The sequence below is a fragment of the Ptiloglossa arizonensis genome, chromosome 13, assembly GCF_051014685.1.
Source record: "Ptiloglossa arizonensis isolate GNS036 chromosome 13, iyPtiAriz1_principal, whole genome shotgun sequence".
NCBI classification, from domain to species: domain Eukaryota; kingdom Metazoa; phylum Arthropoda; class Insecta; order Hymenoptera; family Colletidae; genus Ptiloglossa; species Ptiloglossa arizonensis.
Genome location: NC_135060.1, coordinates 2,844,810 through 2,871,885, shown reverse-complemented (window position 1 = coordinate 2,871,885; position 27,076 = coordinate 2,844,810). Strand labels below are relative to the sequence as shown.

At 41.5% G+C, this 27,076-nt stretch overlaps 1 protein-coding gene across 9 annotated transcripts in view; it reads right to left on the bottom strand.

Moving 5' to 3' along the window:
• The window catches only part of LOC143153767 (CUGBP Elav-like family member 1-A), a 529,867-nt gene that overhangs the window by 276,846 nt on the left and 225,945 nt on the right, over window positions 1–27,076 (bottom strand). The window lies entirely within an intron of this gene.

Here is a 27,076-nt window from a genome sequence, read left to right as displayed (position 1 = left end):
TCTTGACAATTAGCGCTTGCTGGTTGCTCGTTGGCAGTTTTAATACCTTCGAGCCAGCAATGCGTGAAAGTGATTCGTTTGATTACTCGTTACGTAGTTGCGTAATTGGACAATAGGTAATTGGACACTTTCGGTGATTTCTTACCTGTACGTGAATCTTTTTTCTGGATCGTATTTGGAAAATTTTCATCGAGAATAATAAATCAATATATGTAAATAAAAAATATATATGTACACGTCCATGATGTAGTAACTTTCTCAATTCATTGATGTTACATATGGATGTAGAGGACGGTGTAATTAAGTATTCGTATCATACTTGACCGAACTCCGAATAAGTAATAATTTCAAAGTGTTTATAATAATGTGATCGTCCACTGTCGTTAAAATATTAAAACGTAAATACTCGAAAGATTATTTAGCAGAGTTTAAAGTAACGGAAGTTACTTATTAACCATTGTATAAATATTTTTAAATACTTTTAAATAGACTCAAATAACAAAGGGAGATAAAAAAAGATTAAGGTCACTGTATTCGCTTTACGGTTACGCCGATTACCGATGCGCGAATAAATATACGTGGATACATACGTCGGTCTTCGATCAGGTGTCCAATTAGCGATAAGGAACAAGGACTCGATAGGTTATAATTATATTTAAATTTACAGGGTTTGTAACTTCCTAGATTTATATTTATTTCAGAATTTCTCTATCAGCGATCGACCTACTAATTTGTAGACGCAATATTAGCGGTGACTCGAAATATAATAGAAGCGATCAGGTATTGGGAATGATGCACTTCCGTACACCGGGGTCACGTATTTCTTTATCTCTCTATCTATTTTCGTGGTTCCAGAACGGTATCGAAATTTACTTGTAACGAACATTCTATAGAGAAGTCTATTAGCGTTGCAAAGAAACCATTGTAAGGTGAGAACGAACGAAAGAAGAAAATAAATCGAAGAGACCGAAGAACGTGAAACAAAAAGGAAACACCTCGTACGTTTCGAGAAAGGAACTCGTCGGTATTTAACTGGAACTAGAATTAACGCAAATTTATGTTTAAGTAGATTTGAATTCTATGTACAGCCAATGTGTAACGCTTTTATATTAATTTCCATTACTCGATGCTGTTACAAAACTACTCGATTCGTGGTGAAATTTTCGCAGCACGATTACCACGACCACGGGACCGATGGTTGACTGATTGCTCGATTGACTATGCGCCTTTGGTGACCGATATTAGTATCGATCAATTTTCGCGAATAATCGCTTCCCGCAGTCTCGCGTGTTAGTCGCTAGGCATCGGTTGTCAGATGGATCGTCCGTTATCTCAAAATTTCGATCGACTTTTGATAGTTAGACGTTTCCAGAACTGCATCGAGTCACTATACCGTCGAGTAGAGAAGTAGTCGAAATTTTACGAAAGTAATTCTTCGCGACAAAAGTATCAGGGTTGAAATATTCTTCTTTCCGAACGAAACGTAAAAATAATAATACACAGTTTCAATAGAAATCGTTCGGCTTTGTATATTAATTATTCGAATGTACATTTATCAAAATACAAACATTTTTATTTCCAAACATTTCGAGATTTCTTTTATAGAAAATCGCATAAAGATTGCATCTTCATAAATCTTTAAAATGTTTTATCCCTGAGATATTTCCTGTCATCGAAAACAAGCGAAATATTTAAAGAGGTCAAGTTAAGTGGAACACTCCTTTCGTGTGAAAATAAAGAACAGCGTAAATTTTGAACAAGTTGATAAAATAATTATAATATTCAGCTCGATCGGTTTTTTATTCAAACGACTGTTGTAACCTTTCTTTGATCCAGAATTAAATATAATTAAATATTTACCGTCACGTGTTCAATAGGTATAAAATTCGCACAATTGTCAAGCATGCAACGCTGTTGAAATAGTAACACTGATCTATCATTTTGTAGAATTTTTTTTCCATTTCTCAAGGCGAGTCTCCAAGTTGAACAAACGCTCGGTATCTCGTTCGTTTCCGTCTATCGCGAAACGAGTAACTCCAACGACGAAACGAAGTTTCGATTATCGGTAGGACCAAGGAACAAAAAGTACACTCGGTACTCGATGGTATCCTAATCGATCACGTTGCTCGCTACCCGTTGTAGATTATCGTTGCATCGGGCGTCTGTATCTGGGACCGATCGGGGCCGCGATAACTTCCTTGGAAATGAATCGGGCTGCAAAAGATCTGTCTTAGGCAGTGATTCAGGATTTTCAGGCACAGAGAGAACCGAGATCTTACGAGATGAGACACGTTTAAGTGAATTGCCTTTGGATTACCGGACTGATCGATAAAACAATAAAAGTGTCTATAATGTGGAAAAAGCTTACCAACCGAACAAACGATTCGAAAGAATCTGTCGATCAGATGTGTTTAGACCGATTCGGTAAATAACGATTATTTGTTCGAATTACTCGTGTTCGGTTGATTTTAAAAGTTCAGAATTTTTTAAATTTTAAAAGTGAAACGAATAAAATTCTTTCTAAAAGAGAATATACACGATAAATGCATAGAAGCCACTGTCCAGTGATTAGATACCTTTTCCTCGAGTTGAGCTGGTATAACATCACGCGGTTGACCACAAGTGTAGAAAGATTAACGAACCATGCGTGTGTGCGTGTACGTGTCGGTATTTAAGCTATTCTGGACGATAGGGAATCGAGTGTGGAGTGAAGTGTTTGAAACTCTGCGGAAGAGACCGAGCGCGTATTTATTTCTAAGGAATGCGCGTGATCTTTTCCAAATTGCTACACCCGTGCGTGTGTGTGTGTGTCAGTGTGGGGGATTTAGGAAGAATGTAGCGCGCAGTGAATACTCGTTAATCCTTTTTATTTTATTTGTTCGAATATTTCATCGACCCCTAGATTCCAGCCACGCAATATCCGTAAATTTTGAGCGAATAAAAATATTTCGATAAAATTTAATAAAAGTACAATTTGACGAATAAAAGTTACACGCGCACCTGCAGAAAAATGTTCACCGTTTTATTTCTCGTCGTAAGGTACTACGTACACCTAGCGATAAAAAAGTTGGATACGATAGTATCCGATAGTATACAGTTTAACGTGTATTTCTTGCAAATTTTATTTAAAAACTCATCGATAACGCGTTTGTAGTTGTCTCGTAGAAGCTGTTTCGTGGTAAAAATTTCCAAGCTAGCCGTGATATTTCTCGGAATTTTAATCCAAAAGAGGAAACAGAGAAATTTTTGTAAAATGCACAAGGAAGGGAAGTTTTCAAAGGAAAGGACACTCGCTGAAAGGAATGCAGATAGATTGTGCGTGGTCAAGGTGAACGAAACAACCGTTGTAACCGTACACAGCGTCGTACATCTGATTAATAAATCATAGAAATAGCGTACCGGGAGAATATCGGGTAAGTTTCAACGGCGCGCGAAGCGCTAAATTATCATCTTCCATTTGGCGTTATTGGAAATTCAAATTGCTGAGATTGCGCCGCGCGCGTAAATCCTCGAGGCTGTCAAAAATATTGCGCTCCCCTATCAATTCCCTCGTTAAATATTTCCCGCGGGGCAGCGCGTCGCCTTTACGATCGGTCGCGGCAAACCCCCGTCCGTGTGTACCCTAAATTTTTGTATCGTCGGAATGTCTTTCGATTCGTCATACGCGAGGCCGAACGAACGGGAAAAAAAGAAAGAAAATAAAAAAGAAGAAAAAAGGAAATACGCGACCGCGCATTTCGAATTTATACACACGGCTCCTCATAGGCCGTTTATTCTCGGGCAACGTCCCCGGATTCCTGTTTCACGACGCTCTTTGCATCCTGCCTCCGCGCGGGGAAAAACCATAAACATCGCGCGCCATGACACTGCATAAATATCGGAGCGCGGACATTCGCTTTGGCCGCAAAAGCAACGAACGCTTTATGCATCCGAATCGTCGGAGCATCTACGCTCCCCTTGTGTTATACCGATCGCCTTTCGAATGTTTCGACCCCTTTTTTTTCCTTTTATTTACCTCCATAGCCGACCGAACTGACCACGAGTTTCCCGTATTACGCGCATCCATCTCCTTTCTGCTCCGTTTCGTGTATACACGCGTCGAACTTCGCGAACGTAAACACTTCTTTCCTCGATCGTACGATCGAATACCTAACGATTTCTAATTCACGCATTCTCGTCGATAACAAAACGATCCTCTCCGCGATGTTAGCCAATAGAGAAAAACTAGGTATTTCGATCGATGACACGAATACGAACTTGCTTCGATTGCAATATTATTTCGTATACAATTCTTTCGTATCTGTGGTATATAAAAACGATCGAGGCGGCGTGTAACCAGTAATAATATTCGCAGTAAGAAGTATTTTTTACAAAATATCCCTCCTCTGTGTCTTTGTTCCCGTTGTATCGAATTACGTTCGAAAACTTGGAAAATTTGAAACAGTGTACATGAACGACCACCCGATTCAAAGTGCAGATTACTCGGAACTCCAACATTTGTACGAACAACCACTTATATAAAAAGCCCCTTTCCAATTTTCCAACTTGATGGGCATTATATTCTGCACGAGAAAACGGGGATTCGTACAATATCGTTCTCTCTGTAATGAAACCTACGAGATATTTTGATTCGAAACAATGTGCTCGTAATGGTGAACAAAGCGGCAAGTTCGTTCCACCGGATTACTGAATCCTTGTTAAGTACCAGAATCCGATGCGACAATGGTCCCGTTACAAACTGCGGCACTTTCAACTTATCTCCTAACAAGGGACAAGAGGTATTTTACACGCGGCTAGGTTATTACCCTGTTAAAGAACTCGAACGATGTAGCACGACACGCACGAATCATAATAAATACTTGTACCGGTTATGCGCGTCATTTAATTCAATTTATTCCCATGACTGTAATAAACCAAACGAATCGAGCCTTCCATTGATCAAAACGCGCTCTGTATATAATTATTACGTTCACCCCAAAGAGTCAATTAGGACCAAAAATATTAAGATTCATAGAGAATGAAATTACGAAAAGTATAGTGTGAGTTAGTTAATTGGCAAACAGACGATTTACCGATCGATGCCCTAATTTTGTAAGTTGCTCCTTCGTTGTTACACAACTTCGTCTAATTTGGCAAAAGTGAATAAACGACGCGATGTTTAAACGAAATAAAAGTGACGATCGAACGTATAAACGAGCAGATAACAAACAACTCCTTTACGTTACCATCGTTCGAGGAATTAACACTTCCAGCCACTAGTGTACCTATGCAAATTATCTCGCTGGAACTTCCGCGGTCCTTCGGTCTCTTCCACTAGGGCGCCAAGGGAATAAAATGCTTATCTTAAATCGCTCGGGGCAGCACGAATCCCGAATTCAAGCGCCCAAATATTTCCCAAGTAATGGAATAATGCTCACGTTCCAAGGTAGATCCGATCGAACGGCCAAAGATGAACTCTCATTGGGGTAGATTCGATCGGGGACGCATTTACTAAGTGAAACCGACTAAAGAGCACCGATCGAGGTTGTAACATTTGTCGAGAAAACATTTCCAGGATGGATTCCACCGAAGGGAGCACGGACCTCGAACGCCGTGACCGAACTGGCTCGTCAAATTGATCAACGAATGGGATCACGTGGCGTCGAGTTGGCCATAATGTAAGTTTCGTAGGGCATTAGGTGATTGGTCACCTGAGCGGTGGTCTTGTCATCGTCAGAAACGAGCAACAAACACAACGAAGGGGCAAGAGCTTGTCTCGTGGTCTTTCTGCAACTTTTACGGGGACTGAAATCCCTGCTGTCTTGACTTGCCAGCGACGTACCCGTACTTTTTCTACCGTTTCTCTACTTCGCGCAACCAACCCTTCGGCATCTCCTGTTAAGTATAGCCAGCAGCTGTGCTGGATAGTTGAAAAGTTAAACACAGGATTGGAAATTGGCATTCCTTACTTCCTTGCGCGGAAGTTAACGTACAGCAAAAGTTTCACGGTTCACCACGGCTGCCCATGGCCATAAGAGTTTCCCCGGGTTCGTCCTAACAATCGAGTTCTTCTATCTACACCAGGGTGCGACGATGGTCTTCCCAGAAATATGTTATCGGCCCGATATTAAACGGTCTTTGTTCATCGTTTTCGTGTACAATTTTTTTTCGTTCAAAAAATCTCTTCGAGAGTAGTTTCGAATATCTTGAATTGAATCCGTTATCTTTGAACGTGTATTGTTCTCGAATCAGAGGTTGGCGAAAATCTCCGAAACGAGAAAACTCACGAGGTATTCTTTGGAATAAATGTTGGTCGAAAGTATAATTATACGCGAAACTTTCCGCAGCTTACGTTCCACCGTCGAGAAAAAATCTGTTCGAAGGGTGTAACGGTCTTTTCGAAAGTGATTCGAGCGTTCGTCGTCGGATATCCGATTATAAACGTCGTATCTGAGCTGGATCAGCCGTAATAATCGTTAGCGCAAGTAATTGCCGCTAGATGGAAGCGGTAATGACGGTACATTCGCGCGATTGTATTAAACGAACTCCGGTGAAAGCGTTTCTATGGGGTGTGTGATTCTCGCGTGGCCCGCACGTCGACCATCCGCCATGGATACCACCGGTAGCGCAACATTTACATACAAATAAGCTAGCCCGCAGATATTCCAGCCGAGGATCTTTATCTACCGGCTTCGTGCTGTCGCTAAACCGAATGGCAACGTTTAATCGGCTGCCAATGCGCTGCTGAAATCACAGTTTGCGAGCATTACCGATATTTTTTACCCTTTGTTATCGGCCCGCCTCTCGGCTGCAGCGAGATCGTAATTTTCGCGGCAAGTTTACCATTTTCAAAATGTGGAAAAGCCGCGTTGCACCGAAAATCCTCTCATCCTGAATCGCTGGTTCAGGATTTTTGTCAACGTAGCTCAAAAATGATTTACGAGGCGGTACGTTCGTTTAAATCGGTATTTTCCAAAATGGGCCGCGCGACCTCTAGGACGAACACCTTTGCGATCCAAGGGGACCGTGAAATAGAATTTTTCATCGTGGAACACTCAATTATCCAGTTTCGTTAATGTTAAGATCGTCAGATTTTAACAATTGCGGAAGTGTAATATTTTTCTTTCGTATCGTTTTGACCTCTTCCATTTTTCTTTTTTTTTCACGTTACTTCGTAGAAAGTGAACCGAAGTTTTAATCGACGTTGAAAAGGTACGACACGTTGTACCGTTGGAAAATTTAATCGTGGATATTTCGTCAAAGAATGTTTCATCGAAAAGTAAATTTGTCTCTTGTTTAAAAAGATTTGATTTCTTCGTAAACTTTTCCACGCAAATTCCATTGTTTTTTTATTGCATTCTTTTCCATTGTGTTCAAACTACCGGTACGCCAAGATTCGGTGCGGAAGGTATAGTATAAGCAAAACGTTCCAGCTACGGCGCCTCGTAATTGAATGAGAATCAGTCTCGCGCGGGATAAACATTTCGAAACACTCCGTTCCCTGGGAACACAAGTGGCGCGCGTTTTGTCCGTTGAAACAACAATTTTGTTGTTCCAAGATGTTTTCTTTTCCGTCTAGCACCTGGTAAATAAGACCGTGAGGAGTGGACCGTCCACAATCGAGTTTCTAAGTTTTCTTACGAGAAATCGTACAACGAGCAAAGTCTCCTCTAATTAGCCGATGACTTTGCTCGTTGCGACTTCTATTTATCTTATCACGGTATCTTCGTTTTTTCGCAAACAGATTCGCGACTCGCGATTTTCAAGAACCGATTAAAAGTTTACGAGAGGAACGAGTGAAATTTTCTGTCGATGATAAAAAGACGTTCGATGTTCGTGACAAGATCGTGTTGTCGATAAAGAATTCGCAGAAAAAAACACTTCGTTCGACGCTGACGGACGATATTTATTTATCTCTCTTTGAAATCGTCGCGCGATCGAAACCGTGACAAATAGGTCGATTAGTTGTCCCGTCAAACTTTTGTCCATTCGTGATCGTAAAAGACGGAACGCCGACAGGGGATATAATGGAAGGCGATACGCGAAATCCTTCCAATTTTACTTCATTTCTCGAAAGCTTAAAGCTCGACCCGATTTAATGGCCGCTTCACCGATCAAACGAGCAACAGAACCGTGGTTTTTCCCGATTTGTTTCTCCGTCCTCCGTACCTGGCTCTAATTCTTCCTGATCCTCGTCGCGATACTCTCGAACGAAGAATCGAGGGACAAAAGACGTCTAAACGGTTCTATAGGGTGAGTCGTCTAACTTGACCGTTTTAAATTAATCGTATCGTTTGAAGTATAATAAAACGTTCCAAGTAAAAGTCCCACGGTATCGAGTGAAACGTGCAACACACAATAATCGGTCTTCTGGTATCTCGAACCGCGAGTAAAGTAGTAGGTAATTATTTATAATGCTAACGACCTTACCGATTTCAATTACCTTCGAGTACGTTGAAGGGTTCTCTTTTCTCTCGGTTATGTAACCACGTATAGAAGTGACAGGACAAAAGTCGTTAGGTTCTGTAATCATTACTCTGATCATTTTAACGTTCCTTCGGGCGTTCTGCGAGGCTCTCATCTAGAGCCATTATATTTTCTTACTTTCGTTAACGATCTCGTTAGTAATTTTTCTTATGTAAATGGACCGTTGTAAAACGATGATTAAATTAATCGTTATAAATTACCGATGATAAAATTGTTCCTTAAAGCCTGCTCGAACTGTGATTCGATGTACGTATACTTGAAACTCTGGCGCGGAGTTAACAATTTAATACATCCGAGTGTAACGCGATTCTGTCGTAACTCTTGCCACTGCTTCTATATCTGCGCTATAAGTGACATTTTCGTTACGAGTAATAAGGTAGACAATCTTGACGCGATTCTCAATAGTTGGCTCACTTTCTCGCACCGCGTCGCTGAATCAACTTTATTAACAAATCGATAAAAACTTTCGAGTCCACGAAACCGCGTCACTGTTCAATTTGTTAAACTCCAAATTCCATTGTACCCTTTATAACACATTTGAGCGTTCTCGATCGGAATAATCCTACAAATTAGTCCGCATCGTGTTTTTATCCTTAATATAGATTTTATATGCAAACGTTGCAAGTTCGTAGGACGTTGACCGATGAGATCTTGCATTATATAAATCTGAATGGTGAACAGAAACGGTCCCGCTATTCTCGGGCTAATAAAATTTTACGCTCGCTTCAAAGTCCCTTCGTACGACTTCCTTATTTAGTATTCAGTTTTTTAGGACCGCGCTTAAATCGACTACCTAAATTCTAACTTTAACTTTTTCTCGTTCCCTTTAGCTTCCTTCAACTATCGGATCTTTGGATCCGTGCATAACGTGTAAAGACAAATAAATTTTTGATATCAATTGTCCATTACGTTGAAACTATCGCAATACCAACCGGGTATACCAATTTATACGAATAAATGAATTACGTTTGGAATCGGTTATACTCCATCCCGGTGATCGCGTTGAAACTCTCAACTCTCGATCCTTGAATCCATTCGCGAGGTGCGAAGATAAAAAGGAACTTCCGAGCCGGTTTTTCCAGCAACTAACTGTCGATTGCGTTAAAACTATCGTAATCGAGCGGGTATCCCGGTTCATACGGATAAATAAATTAAATCGGGGCCGAGAGACTCCTATCGGAGCAACCGTGCGGTAACTTTCAGCGGTACCAGGATATTCGGTCGAGGTGGTCACTTTGGTGCACCAAAGTTTGGCGGTGGGGTTTTTTTCATCGGTCTGCACCTCTATCCGCGCGTCGATATCTTCGGTGAAACTGAGAGGCGGTAAAAGGGGAACGGTTCGAGGCAGAGATAGATAGGAAATTGATATCGAACAGACGCTCGACGGTTTGCAGTGCTCGGCAAGTTTGTCCGTAAATCACGATACATCCACCGCTCCTCTGCCCGTCTCGAGGAAGGGAAGATCTACTTCACCTACTTTGTCCCTCCCCGCGTTGGACTCTTTTCACGTCCCGTCTTATCTTTAAACCATCTCCCACGGGATGGGTGTCGGTTAAAAACGCGGGTGGATTTAAGCCGCCTTGGATTCAGCCAACTTTCGTTTTAGCCGTGAATTTTAATGACCGCGGACTACTCGCGCCATCCGTAAAGCGTGTTATCTCCTTGCCTTTTTGCGGAGTTAAGTGCGATGCTGAAAGATAGGGCGGTTTCGAGGCGAGATTATCGCCACCCTCGCGATAAGGACCTGCTCGACGCACTGCTTGGTCATCGCGTGCTCCGCGCTTACCGGCAATTCGTCGGCTTAGTTTTTCGACCGTGCACTGGTCAGAAAATTCTTCGGTTCAATTAGAGATGTACTTCTTTCGAAACCGTTTCTACGCGTTACCATCGACGATCCGAAGAAGAAAGTTGGATTCTATCTATACGAGGAAGGAATACACTCGATGGATCCTTTTACTCGATTATAAGAAGATTAATCGTAAACGAGATGAAAAAGTACACCGTCGAGGTTAGAGCGCAACGAGGAGCGACCGAGAAAGCTTACGGACCGCATCGTCGAAATAATCTTTGTATCGATTCGCTGACCACCAAGGAACAAGGTAGCCACGCTAGACGAGTTACCAAACCTCTTGAAAGCTCGATCACGTGGACAAGTTTCAGAGGTAATCACGAAGAGGAGTGACCGAGCAACGTCTAGGGCAGGGATAGCGAGCAGCGAGTGGCTCGTAAATCGACGAGAGACGATCCTGGTGCTCCACTCCTGCGGAGCTCTTACGGATATTATAGGTCGCGTACGAGGTTCCGTGGAAAGTTTCGCACATAAAAATATTGTCGATTTATGAGGAAACTTGCCGGATTCTCCTCGTTGCCACGGTAATTGTCGGAGATGTATCGCCTCCGAGCAAGTTTTATCTGTCGACGAGATGGACGGCGCTGCTTACTGTCCGCTACTATTTTATCCTTGGGATCTAAATTTCGACCCACGGATCTCCGTTTCCAAGCATGCGTCTCCGTCCATACGGGACGAGTCGATAACGATTCTCACTGAAAAAATAACTTATCGTCGAATCTAAGAAATACCGATTCGTACGAAATACATGTGGAATCATTTATCGATTATAAGTGAGCAATACTCGGACAATAGCTAGATAAGAGTAAACAACTGTGATACAACTCTAGACTGATTTTCCTTTGAGTTCGTACTCGTTGGTATATTATGTCCGTAATTTTTCTATATTAGCTATAATTTAGATGTTCGATTTACACGAGACACAACTGTATATTTTTTATACGACGACTCCGTCGAACAGAGGTATTTCACTCGTTCCGGGTCCTACGCGGAATGTAAAGTATTTTTTTACGCGAAATGTGATTTTTATCCGGCACTCGTATTTTCCGTAGAAGGTGATTTTTATCCGGCACTCGTATTTCCCGTGGTGTGTGATTTTTGTGCGATACACGTCTCGTCATTGGGGGGAATTCGATTTTTACGCGGTTCGTTAAAATTCGAAAATCAATAAACGTCGTGTTCCTTGAAACGCCAATTGTTCTCGAGCCATTCGGTGTCCGCGTTCGATCGAGTATCCACGATTTGCCGTAACAGGGAAATTGCTTCGCCGCTCGCGGTATACTCGTACACGTGTATCACCGTGCAGCTTTTTATACCGTACCGATCGAGCTAAGCCTCCATCTCGGGGGTAACTAACGTTGAACTAAGGTAATTTCGCGATAATCTGAAACTAGGAGAACTTTGCAACGTCGACAAAGTTCAGTGCCGGCGAGGCCACGTTGCCCGGCACTCCTGATTTTAAATCGGACCGCGCTTATCTCCATACTCGAAGATAGTGCACGGATTGTACAGTGTAATGTAAATTGAGCATCGTTGGGAACAGCTTTTGTTCAAAAGAAGTTGCCGGCGCAGTTTCATGGCCTTCGCGAAATTGGCTAACGTAAGTTGGCGGGACGAAAAATACGATGTTGAAGCGAACGCTTAAAGACGCGTACACGTCTATATACGCTGCGGGGGACAGACCTGCTTCGTGACACGGAGCTGACTTTTCTATTAATTTTAGTCCGCATGTTCTTAGCCAACGAATTTGCAAACTCTTATTAGAACACGACTCGAAATTCGATCTTTCAATTGCTATCGACGTATCCCTGATCTTATTTGGGACTTTTGGAAGATGGACCTGAGAGTGCACCTTTAGGGTGCATCTACACTCGGTAAGAGACAAATCGTCTAAAAATCAATCGATCTCCAAAAACAAGAAAAATAAGATCGACGCGAAGTGACGAATAACGACCGAAGTGAGAATTGTAAACTAAATACTGGTTAAAATGGAAAATAAAACTCGAGAGAAATAATGTACTTATTTAGAATCGAATTTATTTATACCTGATGAAATACCACCACATTTCGAATGCAATAAGGGGAAAAAAGTTGATGGTATATTTCCTAAAAAAAGTAGGATACTATGAAAATGTTCAGAAAAGCTAACACGACAAATATAATTACAAAATGCAGTCTAATTAGCTTCTATGCATTTCTGAACCAAACGGGACAAGGAAATGAATCTACCGAACGAATTTGTCTTATGTTTTATCGGGTATTTTCCAAAAAAAAAAGTTCGCGAAGAAAACGAGACACATTTAAACGCGTTCGTGACTTTTCTATGTAAAATTGTAATCCTTTTGTAAGCCGTATTAACTGCATTTCCAACGTGTTACAGTATGTGAAAGTACTTTGTTGCTGGGATGCGCGAAGCGAAACAAGTTTGCGCAAAAGTATTATCCGCTTTTAGCTTTAAATACACTGTGAGAAAACCGCGATGGTTTTAGCTAATGGGAACAGTACTCGGACAAAACATCACGTGTCGTTAGCAGCCACTCGTAAATGCTGTACCGATCAGGCTACTCTCAAGTTTCCCCTAAAATCTTGACGCTTTTACCTTGCGCGTAATACCGACGAATTATTAAAATTTTCTACGAGTTAAGAGTAATCTTCAAACGCCACAATTTTTACACGAAATTATTCGCACGTATTATTTTGCTGGTTTATTTGGAATAATATTAACGAAAAATAATTTTCTATCTCTATTCGTATTCCGTAACACGAAGGAAGCTGATTAAAATTTTACTCAACGAATACGAATACGTTGTTTGCAAGAAGTTACGGAGACAGCCACGAAGCCTGTTTTATCTCCATCTCTAATTTTCGTTTCTTAATGTACTCATCGCGTATCTATAATTAAAGTATGAACGGAGCCAAACTCGAACATACGTCGCTAATCAAAGTCTGTTAACTATACACGAGAACTCTATCTTACACTCACTGGCTCGGCACCGAATCTCTCGCTGTACTCGCCAAGGATTACGTATAATACGTGTTCAACTGCGGATCGATGTGATTGGAAAACGATACATCGTTGGGATTTGAATCGCAAAATTCGACTCTCACCAACGAGTTAATTCTTACGAATTTTCTTGTAAACGCGTACCTGTATACCGACTGAAAAAAAACAAACAAACGCAGAATACGTTGCATCGTTCAATATTTAAAAATGGTAATAATTGTACGCATTTGAATGGAAACAAATTTTCGTTCATAAATCGTAACATTTTTCTAAACCTATGGAAATGGTACCTTTCAAGAGTCACGAGTGAAAATAAGAGTAAAAAAGTGAAGATAATAACTTTTAAAAAATTTCATCTGTTTTAGCCGAAAAAGTGGAAAAATAACGCGTTAAGAGATTAAATGGGTTTACATCCTAAAAGCAATGTGCCGAGGCCTCTTTCGGAATTTCCATCGAAATTTTTTATACACGGAATATTTTTATTTCACAAATCGACCGAAAATTCCAACGAAACGAATAAAATATTTAAAAAGTATTCAGAATTATTACAACTTTTTTTATACGCTCGATCGTACGAGTCGGTATTTTGATTTTTTAAATACATCTATTTCGATGTGCGATGAATTTAATTTTCTCAATAACATATTTTCTCGTCCCTCTCGTAACTTTATTTTTACCCCTTATATTTTCATCTTCGTTATTGTAATCAACATTCTTATTCGCATATATTCCATTTCAAATTCTGCATATTCTTACGGCTCTCAACTCGAACCGAAAGATAAAAACAGAGTATCGAGTATTCAAATTTGTTTCAAATACCGTAAAGGTGACAGTAGCATTCCTTTCTCTATTCGTACTTGAAAAGTAAACCGCTTGAATAATACGCGTACAGAATTCCGAACCGAATCGTAGTCACGCGCGTGCGATATAATTGTAACTAGGAGGCACAATTGTTAAATAATCGATAAATAATGGTGGCTTTCGAATCAGACGGTGTATTAAATTCCATAGGATGAGGTCGTATCGATACGAAGAGAAATTCATTACACAACCAGCTATCGAATATTACCGGGAAGCGCTTAAACCTCGGAAGGCCGGTTGGGTAACTCCGGAATCATCGAATTTGTGCGCGGTACATCCGGAATTTAAAATCTTTAATAAAATATAGATCACACCGGTAATAAAATACGCAATTGGGTAGGCAGCGCGTAGTAGCCAAGTCTCTTGGGGCCCGTGGAATTTCAGGGTGTTGGTAGCTAACCCTCCAGCAGCTCGGTCAATGTAAATTCCGAACACACGGGGTTTTCGGCTAATGGTAGTGGTGGTAGGTACTGTGGCCATCAATTTAACGGTGTAAGTCCGTAATATAGCACGAGTCCAGAACCGAGCCGGGCTTCCAACCATCCCCCCTCCCCTTTTCTAACTGCCCAACGGGGTAAGAGGATTAAGTACGGCTCGCGAGGGTAGGAGAGAAGTTCCGTTTTTATATAACCTTCCAATATTTCAGCCGTTTTTGCCGGTGCTCGCGTTAATCAACTCGAGAAATGAATTTAATAACCGACCACGAGAAGAAACAGGGAGAAATCGTTTCTGCGATGATTCCGTTTGCCATCTCATTTGTACGTAACCTTTCTCTCTCTCACTCTCTCTCTGTTCCTCTCCCCGTTCGCGAACGATGGAAACAAATTTTCAGATAACCGACCGTCGTACGAACATTTTCCATCGAGAGATGGAACCAAACGGTAGAGATTTGTACCGCGTTCCGCGAGTGATTTCAATAAGGACGTTCGTGGCGAGCTTTACTTTTTCGCGACGTGTTCAAATTTCAATAGGGTGTTTCTTATTAAGCGGGGAGCGAAGAATATGGTTATTTTGGGCCGAATGACCACTTAAACGACGATACGAACTCGTTTCGGTACATAAATCGTCACCTGTTGTGCATGCTTCGAATAAGAGTCGTTATCGTCGTTACGTTCAGTTTTCGTATAATTCGTATCGGTAAGGAATTCGAAGAATTAGAAGATTTATCGCTCGACGAACGAGTCGAAAGGTTGCTTCACACTTAAGGGTTCGATAATATCGTTACTTTAACACGGTAAAATAAAATGGCCGTTAAAGAGAACGTGCGTTTGGAACTGAACTTCCGAGTATCTCGTAAAATACTTTTCGAAGCGTAAAACTTTCATCGCTATTTTCCACTCTCTTTTCCCTGCATAGAAATCCCTTATTTTATTTCTTTATTCTTACGGAGTATAAAAGAAGTGCTTCGATCGAATGTAACGAAGTTTGTGATATTTATCACGAAATTAGACTCGAGTATTAATATTACCATTAACCGTATCGTGCTCAGTTAAATGACCATTTTTAAATTTTATTTAAAATACTCCATTAATTGCTGGTTAAATTTCGAACGGAACACCGAATTCTATCGTTTCTATCCGAAGGAGACTCGAAAGAAAGGCAAAACTCGACAAACATTCCTTTTCCGTTAAAATACTAGTAATAATATTTTTTTTTTCAATATCGCAACGACTAGAAAAATACAAATACGTACCCATCCTCCCCGTACCCACTTTCCATCGTTCGCGTGACGACTTATCCGCGAGACGTCGTGCAGTGACTGCGTAAACGAATGGTAAAAAAAGAAAAAAAAAAGAAAAAAATAAAAAAAAGTAGAAGACGATTCCACGGTGCAACAACCGCAGGCGTTATTTGCGACTGCATCCGCGAGCCGGCGCGCAACTGCATTATTCGTTCGATCGAGTATAGGTCGTAACGCGGTATCGAATTTCGATTAATCGATCGGTCGACCATTAAGCGGTTCCGCGGCCAGGGCCATCAATAAGAGAGCTTAATATTGTAGAGAGCGGCGTGGATGACGATCCTGCCGCGCGTCCCGTCGACACTTTCGAGATGGATGACGCGCGACACGACGAATAAAGAACGAACTTGCCGAGTTTCTCGAATTTCTTCTTTTTTTTATTATTTTCTTTTACTCTCGCTCCGGTCCTCTCCTCTCCCCTCTGGCTCCGCATCGTCGCGTCTAGTTCTCGCACCTACGTTTTCTCATGGTTCGTGACCTTTTATTCCTATCCCCTTACGATCTCATTCCTGCTCGTCGAGCCATTTTCGCTTTGACTCGCGGGCCATATTAGACGCCGGAGGAGTAGGTACTCTTGCTCTGTAATTTTTTAGGGGGACCGTGCGCGCGCGATGCTCGGGCGCCCCCTTTGTCGTCGGTTTTTTCATTTGCAAACGCGTCGAGAGAGAAAGAGAGAAAGAGAGAAAGAGAGAGAGAGAGAGAGAGAGAGAGAGAGAGAGAGAGAGAGAGAGAGAGAGAGAGAGAGAGAGAGAGAGATGCACGCGCTATCATCGCCGAACGTCGACGCCGACGCCGACGCCGACGCCGACGCCGACGGCTTTCGCGTCCCGTTACCGTGAATAAGGACGACGTCGCCGAAGAACGGTACGCTCGCGAGCCGTATTTTCCGATGCGATTGGAAGTAATTATTTTCCTTGAGAACCCACTTCAATTAAACTACCCCTCCTAGCCCGTCCCGGGCGAAACCCGTCCACGGGACGCAGAATCGTTAGCACGCGCGAGTAATTAAAATCTAATGACGGTTTATCACCGGGACACGAGGATTTATACTGTGCACCACTGGTTGGATAGCGAAACGGGAACAAGGATACTCGGTGGTAGCGATGGGACCGAGCCAATGACGTACTCGTTGATAACGATATGTATCGATTACGGAGCACTGTGTCGCGTTAACGCTTTCCTCCACCATTTAAGTTCCGATAATCAACAGTAAGGTTTCACTGTTCTCGCGAACCTTCAATTTTCTTTTCGTTCAACATCCACTTCGAAGAATCTAATTTCAACGAATAAACGACTCGTCGAAACAACTTGACGAAAGTGCTTTTTACAATTCTACAAAAAATTCATGTCGTTTCCTCAGCATCTAAAGAAACTTGTACAACAAAAGGACATTTTTATATACAAAGCACTGTACAAATCACTGTGCTTCCATTTGTACGTAGGAACCAGTATGTTTCCGGATGATTTGGATTTTACCGAGATACTCGCTCATCGTACCGATGTATTTCGATTACTCGATGCGATAATTCACAATTTATCGAAAAGAAAAAGAAAAAAAAAACTCGCTGATGTTCAATCCGAACGACAAACGCAATTGATAATAATACTACGACTTTATCAAACTCGCAGGATATAGAAGACAAACATCATGCACGACGCACACACCGCGATGGGTAAACTTTCGTTGGAATAAAACCAACGTATGTACCTACAGCGATTTATTCGCGACGTTTATTCGGTCGGACAGCGAAATCTGTATTTGTTCGTTGGGAAATATTTAATTCCGCGATTCAAATTCTGATTTGCATCCGACGAGTAACCGATGAAAACTTGTCCGTCTTTTATTTGTCGTTCGAAATTTTTATCCAAATATTCCGTCCCTGTCTCGCGAACAAACCGACGCAAACACCAACATACCGCGCGCGTCACACCGATACCGCGCGCAGCGTTCACATCGGGCGGATTGTTCTTTCGTCGGTCTTATCGTTGAATATCGTGTCGGTACTTTCGGTGCTTAATTATAACATTCCACTATAAATGGTAAAATGATACTCTATAACGACGACCAAGTTCCAATCCAAATAAATGTAAAAATACTTGAACGTAGATTCAAGAACAAGGTCAAACGCGGTCTCGATTCAACTATAAGCGTATCGTACGTATCGATCTCGGACGTGAATTATTTCGTTATGTAATCGCGTCTCGATCCCATCGCTACCTGCAGGAATAACCCAGGAGAAATACCATTAATGCCCCGGTCCTTTTGTTATCAACGATTACAGGCTGTTCTTCATAGATTTAATCAGTTTTAAGCTTAATGCGGATGTAATTGCGACCGATGCCGCTTTTCGGCTCGAATGGACAAGGGAAACAAGGAAAAAGTGAAAAGTGGAGCAATTTGCATATTTGGAATGTAATTGAGTCTAAGAACGTTATCATTATTGTCAGCCGGGCCATTGGCTCTGACCACTGAGTAGCAGGGAGGCTATGGAGGCCATTCTGGATTCTCGTAGACTCGGAAACCAGGCTCGGTGGAATCCTCGATCCCTCTGACAACCCATTTACACGCAGTTTAAATGCTCGAGCTGCACGAGTTGGATACGTAATGGACTATTACCCCAGAGGATTATTAGCCGCCTCAAGAAACTATCGAACAAGATATTTCCCTGTACATGTGCTGCACGATCCTGTAAATTTTATGCACATTAAATTCCAATGTACAATACCGACTGCGAGTTTCAAAATGCACATACGCGGAATGTCGGTTTAAAACGAGCGAAATAAGATACCTCGATGTTATCGAGGTTTCTTGCTATTTTTAGAAGTTCTACTTTTTATAGAATAAAAGAAAATTGCTTTTACCAAATTGGAAAATGCCTGTACGTAAGAAGAAATTATAGAGAGTATAGTCTACTTTTTATTATCTATGCAGTACGTTATTTTGTTTCATTTTTTTTCTTTTTTCAAAAATAGTAGTAATTTTCTTGTTCGATAACCTTTGTCTTTTTCAGGGAAGAAAGATATCATTTATAATAGGCACGAGTATTAAACTACTCCATTGATAAGATCGAGAAATATTCTCAGTTCAGCAAAGGGTAAGTTAACTAGAAATTGAATACATCTGGTAGATTATTACTGACAGTGGAATTTGGTCGTTTAGAGTATCAAAATTGAAACGAATTACACGTCCCTTAAATAAATTGGACGTTGACTCATTTGCTCGAACAAGATCGTTTCGTATTAAGTACATATCCATGAAAAACCAACGTATAACAAGAAACAATGAAATTCGAAAACATCGGAAATGTCGTATAGAAATAAATAAAAAAGTACGGTCAATAGAAGGGTTTTGCTCGGCGGAGTATAAAAACCTATTCAATCGTCGGGCAAATTTTAATCTCGCTCTCGAGAATTAATATTCCGCGCTTGGACGCAATTCTCGCGTTTCAAATAGCTAAACAATTACGTAATTTATCTTAGGGACGAATGTTATTCGAAATTAAAGAACGAAAATTGCTTTCTACCAGCGTGGACAAATTCTTACTTCGCGATGGTATTATTGTGTACGTAAATTTTATTCGCGATAGCGAGCAAGAACATTGGCCACCGGGAATACTATTCTTAATTATTCTCGCTGAACAGACTTCGCAAAGTCGTGAAGTACCGAAACAATGTACCCTTAATCGCACGGGAAATTTTACGAGGATCGTTTGCCAACGACCAAGAACCAACAGTATGCTCGGTGGAACTTCAGTCTGAACGAAAGTCGGGATGCAAAGTGTATAGTAACCCGCTACTCTATTGTTTGCTTATATACCGATCGATGGAAACTTCGGATGACAGTTGGAATGACCATTACGAAGTTGAAATCAAAGTTTCAATGTAAACATGTCCCGCTGGACAGGCAACTACCGAATTCGAACGTTAATCGAATCTTCGATTCTGATAGCGAAGAAACAGTCGGACGATCGTGATACCGTTTGCATTGGTAACGGACGACGAAATTACGTTGGCGTGCAATTTGCAAAAGGAAAGCCATTGGGCAGCTTTTGAAACCTGTACAGGGACAAACGGAGATCGAGAACTCGTCCGAAACACGTTTCAAGACTTCTGACCAATTGTTTATTCCATTGAAACTCGAAGAATCGATACATAAAGTATTCCGTGAGATGGATTTGTACTACAGAGTATTTGTCAACAAGTGTGGATGTACAGGAAACGTAAAATTTAAGAGCATCAACGAGAGTTTGTGTAAATATTGTCGGGATGTTATATGAAACGGAAGAAGTTCATTTAGGTTGGTTCTTTTATAGTATCGATAAAAATATGTATTTCGTAGCACAGTTTTAAATATGTACTTACATCCTTGCATTCTGTACAGCTATATCGATTTTTTATATCAACTTACCTGCAACAAAAAGAACACATTCGTTAGTGATAATACTAATGGACGTTTGAGCGAAGATAATCTCGAATTGAATCGAGAATAATTTATTTATATTATAGTATATATGTATATATAGTATTTAATATTTTTATTATCATTACTATAACGAAACGTCTTGTCGATGCATAGTTATACACATACATTTATTTACAAATGGATATAGTCGAAGCACGTTTCACAGCTTGCATTAAATATGCAGTAACTTTAAGCTCCAGCTTTAAGATTAAGCCCTAAGACATAAATGGCTGTAATGTGGAATTACAAACGATTTTCGCATAAGCATTAAAGTATTACAGAATTTGATTCTTAGAATTGGAATTTTCTGGCAAATATTCCTAACTTTTGAGGTTTACGTGCAGAATATTAGTTTCCTTGCACATAAGTTTCGTTACATGTATTTCCGCCATATGGTAGCACATAAATTTTGTTAGATTTATTTCTCCGATGTGGTAGTACATACGTCGAAGGAATCATGAGATTTAGCAGTAGGAGATCTTCTATGGAATAGGATTTTGTATATTCCTTTCGAGACTTTTGCCATTCAACCATGGTCGGAAGCAACGATATAAAACAAGGAATCCTCGGTGTACCGTTCTTTGACCCAAAAATATTCAAACGCTTAGCTTTAAAAGATTACCTTTAGTTTCATAGGAATACGTTGGAAGTAAAGCTGGTTGAGAATGAACTTTAAAACGAATATTAGCCCAGAAGGCATTAACGTACGCATTACAAACAGAAAGAGATTCAGAGTTTTGATTATGATACTCTTTCAAACCAATTCTTTCGTTTCTGAATCCCTTAGAATGATAATATTTTCTATACATTCGAACCCATTGAGAAATGTCCGATTAATGTATACGATCGAAAAATATAGTATAATTTTTGTTCTTTTATCGCATTCGAAAGCTCGAAGTACTTTAGGAAATGTATGTATTCTAGTTACGTTCCCCTGTTGTCGTAGACTTACTTCCATCGCTAAAAGAAGGGTTGACAGTGCAGCGGGAGGGGTTTGCAGGTGCGTGTATCATCAGGGGACACGTATGGGCTTTCATTAGCCACAGGAAATTAAGCGAGAACCGCCGGAGCCACCTTTCACTACCCCTACAAGCGTTCCCAAAACCATCGAGATAGAGGGTGTCGAATGTCGCACACCCCGAGGGGTCAAATCCCAAAAATTGACTCACATCAATGACAGAAAGATGTTTCTGGCAGGTAATGTTCTTGGAATTGACGTTTATAATTTCTTTCCTCTCCTCTATTGTCTCGACAGAAATTTAATTTTTCTCGCGTTCACTCCGTGTATCGTTCTACAGCGTTCGATAAAAAACGGGACGAGTAATTGTGTTCTCTTCGCAGAAATTACCACGAACAAATATTTAAAAATTCTCGACCTGATAAAACAATTGGAATCCAATATACTCGATCCATTTTTCATTACCTATATATTATTAAATCTTGATCGTGTTTCCAGATATCAATTTTGAAATTTTCAAACCAAAAGCACTGTTGAGACATGCAGTTTGATTTTAAAAGCGATATCGTACTCATTTTACTCTCTACAAAAGTAGCTCCGATCCCGAAAGCGTTCGAAAAATTCAACGGGTGTGAAAAATCAAATTTTTGTCCCCGGAAAATGTCTCTCGCAGTAAAGGTCGGGGTAGCACGGGATCCGTTACGATCTCCGTTCGAGGTAGACGAGTCGTCGTAGGAGCGGTATAACAAATCATCGTCTCGATCCGTAGACGACGGCCGTATCCAGCCCGGAGCACGCCAGTTCTAATTCACTTTCTCGGGGATCGACCGGGCCGTACGATGTTTGCACGCGAAGAGAGAAAATTGGCCGCCGTTACGATTCCTCCTTTCGTATGAAGGAAATCGCAGTGGGGTGTGCGGGACGATTGTGCGCGAAGGGACGATGGGTAATTTCGGCCAGACACCAACGAGGAGACTAATCTTTGGGGCAAACCAGTGGGGGGATACGTATTGGCACCGCAGGCACGCCGGACGTGCAAAATCGAAAATGTTCATCGATTTTGCGTCCCCGTATAGCGCGGCAGAGCCAGTCGAGGACCGAGCCAGGCAGCCAGGCAGCCAGCCACGTTTTAAACCCTCGGCCGATTACGCTGGTCACGTGTAGTGTCCGGTGATACGAAAGCCGCATACAAAAGTTTTTCACCCCTTTCTCTGCGACTGCTCCCATCCACTCGGACGTTTCTCGTTCTCCGGGTCTGGCTCCGGTGCACGTTCCCATCATGTTCGTGGGCACTCTACATCCACCGTCCACATACCGTCGTGGCTGTGCCACTCGGCCGCTACACTTACCGCTACGTTCCTACGGCCTTGCTTTTACACTACGCCGCCACGGCGAGTAGCAACGCGGCGAACGCTGCACCGTTCGCGGTACGTTCGTGACGATGGCAGCTGTCCCGTCTCGCACCGAAAAACAAGAAAAACCCTCGCCGAGCATTAGGACGGCCACGTACGTGGTATCGTCTTCGCAAACAATACTTTAAAGAGAAGAAATACTTGACTCGTCCATAACGGCGACCTTTTCTTCCGTTCTCCGTCTACCGTACTCGTCGTCCCTCGTTCCGTAATTCGTCTCGCGGAAACACAGAGAGAGAGAGAGAGAGAGAGAATATATTCGCCGAGGTGTATTTCTCCGATGCTTTCGAGCACCCGTGTCGTACCCCGATACGACATCGTGTTTTCCACCGAAACCAGCGAACACGAAATATCGATTTACGAACGACTCGATCGATCCCAGCTTCGACGAAAGACCGATCGTCTTCCACCGATGCTCTTTTATCGTCAGATGACTCGATCGCGGACGATCGACGCAACATTCGGGGATATTGTAAGCTTTAATCTGAACACGGTGTCACGGATGTATTTTCGCGGTGTTGCAACCACCGATGTAGAGATAATAACGGTTCGTGTTGATGTTTGAGAAATAAAATTTAGGAGAATGCACCTTTGGTGAAAAACCAGTTTTTAACAACACTGGAGGATATTGTAGTGTGCAATCTAGATGCAGAATATATTTTCGCGATGTTGCAACCATCGATTTCCGTTTATTTTGATCGTTGAAGAATTGTCGAAGGGTCAGAGATAATAACGGTTAGTGTTAATGTTTGAGAAATGAAACTTGGAAGAGCACCTCGGTTTGAAACATGTTTAGCGGGGAACCGATTATTTTTAGGGAATCACGAAGGGATTCCCTTCCATCGCGCGAACGTTCGCACACGGTATCGCGTTTATATTCTTCCAACGTTGCACCCACCGTCCACCGCTTTGAAAAAAAGGTTAAACGATAAAAATAACGATGGTCCGTGCTTGTGTTTGAAATATAAAATTTAGGGGAGCACGTCGGTTCAAGTACCTTTGTTTTATTCTAACGTTTAGAGCCAAAAACGTTATAATAAAACAATGACGCTCGAAGTGGCGCGATCTCCAAAGTTTTAAGTGGTAAAAAGTTCAATGGCACTGAAAGCTTAAAATCGGAAGTGAAAAGGTTTCTTGGCTCCGAGGGGTAGAAACGGTTCGCGGGAGGGCTCCAAAAATTAAGGAATGGAACACGGTCGCGCAAATTATAGTAAAACCTCCATTAATCATTTTATACGTATTAACGGGGAGACGAGACCATAGGGGTAAGGGAATTACCAACGCTCCCTCTTTTTTGCGATTTATCGTTCTCCGTTACGAGCAAAGCGAGCATAAATATCGGTAACAGAAATTAAAGAACAGATCAAGGATATGATTTTGTTGACTGTGTTGAATCCCGTAATTTTTTTTTTAAATACTCCACTGCCTGGAATGAAACTTCTCTTGTCACGAGTGCTTCAAAATTTCTCGATAAAAGCACCATAAATGTCGATGAGTGTAGCTTTTAAAATACCATACATTTTTGCTAATATCGCGCCACTTCCCAATCGACGAATTAAATATTTCGTGTTTCGTTCTCGTGGTTAAACCCTACACGATTCTGCCTGATGGTTATTATTAATATAAATTGTGACAATCGAAATTAATTTTAACCGATATAGAATATTTCAACGGAAAGAGAGATATTCAATGTTCTCAATGTTGAGAGACCGTTCGAGTTTAATTAATTTTTCGAGTTTTTTTGATCGTATCCATAAACATGCGGTTATAATTGCAGTTGAACCAATTATTCGGCACTCCGTGTCTAAAATGTAAACACTGTTGATCTATAGCTTACGAAATTTATCACGGATACCGAATAAGAGTATATAGAGTATATAGAGTAATAATACCAAAGTACTTCGAGTTTAATCAAACGCGAAGCAAGCTAAAACAATTTTTGTTTGTTTCGAATTATCGGTACCCAACGACTTCATCTTCGCTCGTTTGGTCGCGTAATTTCAAACGAGCCGCTCGTCGGGAGAAACGAATGGAAGATTCTGCACGCAGGCGTGCAGAAATAACGAAAATAGTTTGAAACGGGAATAACATCGATTTCTCGACGATCGTTGTCCGGTGTGGAAATCAAGGAAGCCCTTAGTAGGCGACATCGTGCTCGCGATGTCTTCTCAAATCCCCCGGAAATATTCGACGGGTATAAAAGTTTTTTAATAGGCTTTCGGTTTGAAATGGATCGGCGTAGGAGGCAGGAAAAATGTTCCCTAATGGACTCTCGAAAGAAATTATTCGTGATCAGCGGAATACGTTCGTTACGAGGACGTGAAACGAGCGTGAACGAAGATTGGAGGAGACAGACGAAAAAACGACATCGAAAATGAAGAGAGCGAGAGAGGGGAACGGAAAAAAAAAAAAGAAACGCTTGGAAAGCAGCACGTTCAGCAGCCGATGGTGCTACGAAATTACTGAAAATCCTCGTCGACTTCAAGCAACCTGATTTGTCCGTGTTAGTTCTACTCGTTCGTCAGCTTGCTCGTTTATTCGTGCGTTCCTTCTCTCTGTCCCTCCTACTGTTCCTTTATTCTTGCGCCCCTCGTAATTCATTATATTTCTCACGGTCCGTTATTCTGTTTCTGTCGATTCCCCTCTTTGGGTCTATCAGGCTTTACTTCATTAGAATTGTTCGTAGAACCGTTCCGTTCCTTTTTTCAAATAACTTCTCCGACTCCTCCATTAAATGCTCTCCGTTAATAGCTTCGCGAAGCTTACAGACAGCCGAAAACGTTGAAGACCTTGATTGCGAACTCCAGTGGCCTGTTTGCTCCGTTCGATGACATTTATCGTTAAGGAGAATAACCGGGGTGACTGGACTCGAAGGGTAAGTCCATTTTTCTAATTTATCGTCGTGCTTGGAATCGTTTACACTAATATCACACTAATATAATAACACGCTAAAAATGCACTCTTACGATAAGAATTTATCGTAAAACGGACTCTGCAATTATACAATAACACGAAATTGCGAATCACTCTTACTAATTCGTAACGGTGAAAAAATTCGTTGCGAGCTGTCAGAGCCCAGCTCACCGATCACGGGTTGTATTCCTTTTTCTTCGTGCAATAATATATCGCGGTTGAACTATGACGTAATTACAATCGAGTTTGCTTCGAAAGACCGGAGGAAAAAAAATGGAAGAAATTCCACTTTATTTCTTTATCGCCATTGGCCACAATTGCGAATTCCATTGGATTTGGAAACCGTTTTCTCGTCGGTTCGATGGTCCATTTATCGTCGAAATCTATTATTTCTGCCACGGCGCCACCTCTGCCCTTTTCTGATATTCCACCCCTTCTTTATCTACATCCATCTCTCCCCCGTCCCGCCATACTCGTCCTTTTTCGTCGCGATTTCTCGAGAGCGATCTTTTTCCGCCAAATCAACCCGGCAAATTGGAGCTTGCAAATGATCCGCCTTAAAGATTCCGCTAATTGCGCGGGGGGAAGGAGCAAACTGGGGAGCGTTTCAACGAAGAAACCTTATCGCTAAACTAATTGCGACGACTAAAGAACGAGGAGCGAGAGACAGAGGGAACGAAACGGACCAGGAGCCAACGAAACCTTGATATCCCGCGGTACAGAAGCTTCGCGAACGGTTCCTTCAGTTTTTTTTTTCATTCGTCGTGAATCGAAGGCAATCGCTTGCGAGATGCGGTTGTAAAATGACGGGACTCCGCTCCCGTGAAAGAAACCAGTCGAACGACGAATCAAGAGTCGAGCCATTGAATCTTACTCTCGCGTAAGCTCAGCTTCCAATGAAAAACACCTCGCGCTTAATCGATTTACCGTTTGATACTAACGGTCGTTAAAAATTAACTCTCCGAGTATTGGACTTCGTAGCACCGTGTCGGTGTCGTTTCTTATTCACATCGACGTCTCACCAATACAGATATTTATACCGTATATATAATTCTATATTATTAGATTTTATATTATATATTTATTATACTCGCGCGTATGTACCAACGGTTCACGAGAAGAAGCTATTGAATCTTATTCTCGCGGAAGCTCAGCTTCCAATATAAAACACTTTTGCTCGATCGATTTACCGTTTGATATTAATGGTCGTTAAAAATTAACCCTTCGAGTACTGGACTCCATCATTCCTGATTCACGTCGACATTTTAGTAATATAGATAAATTTAAGAGGTTGCCCGATAAGTTTTGTCGTTCGATAAGAAACGGCGCTATTAGGTTCGTCGTTTTATTTTTCTGAAGATGGTGTTACTGTTTGACGAGCATGCGTGAAATTTCATTCTGTATCCGAGT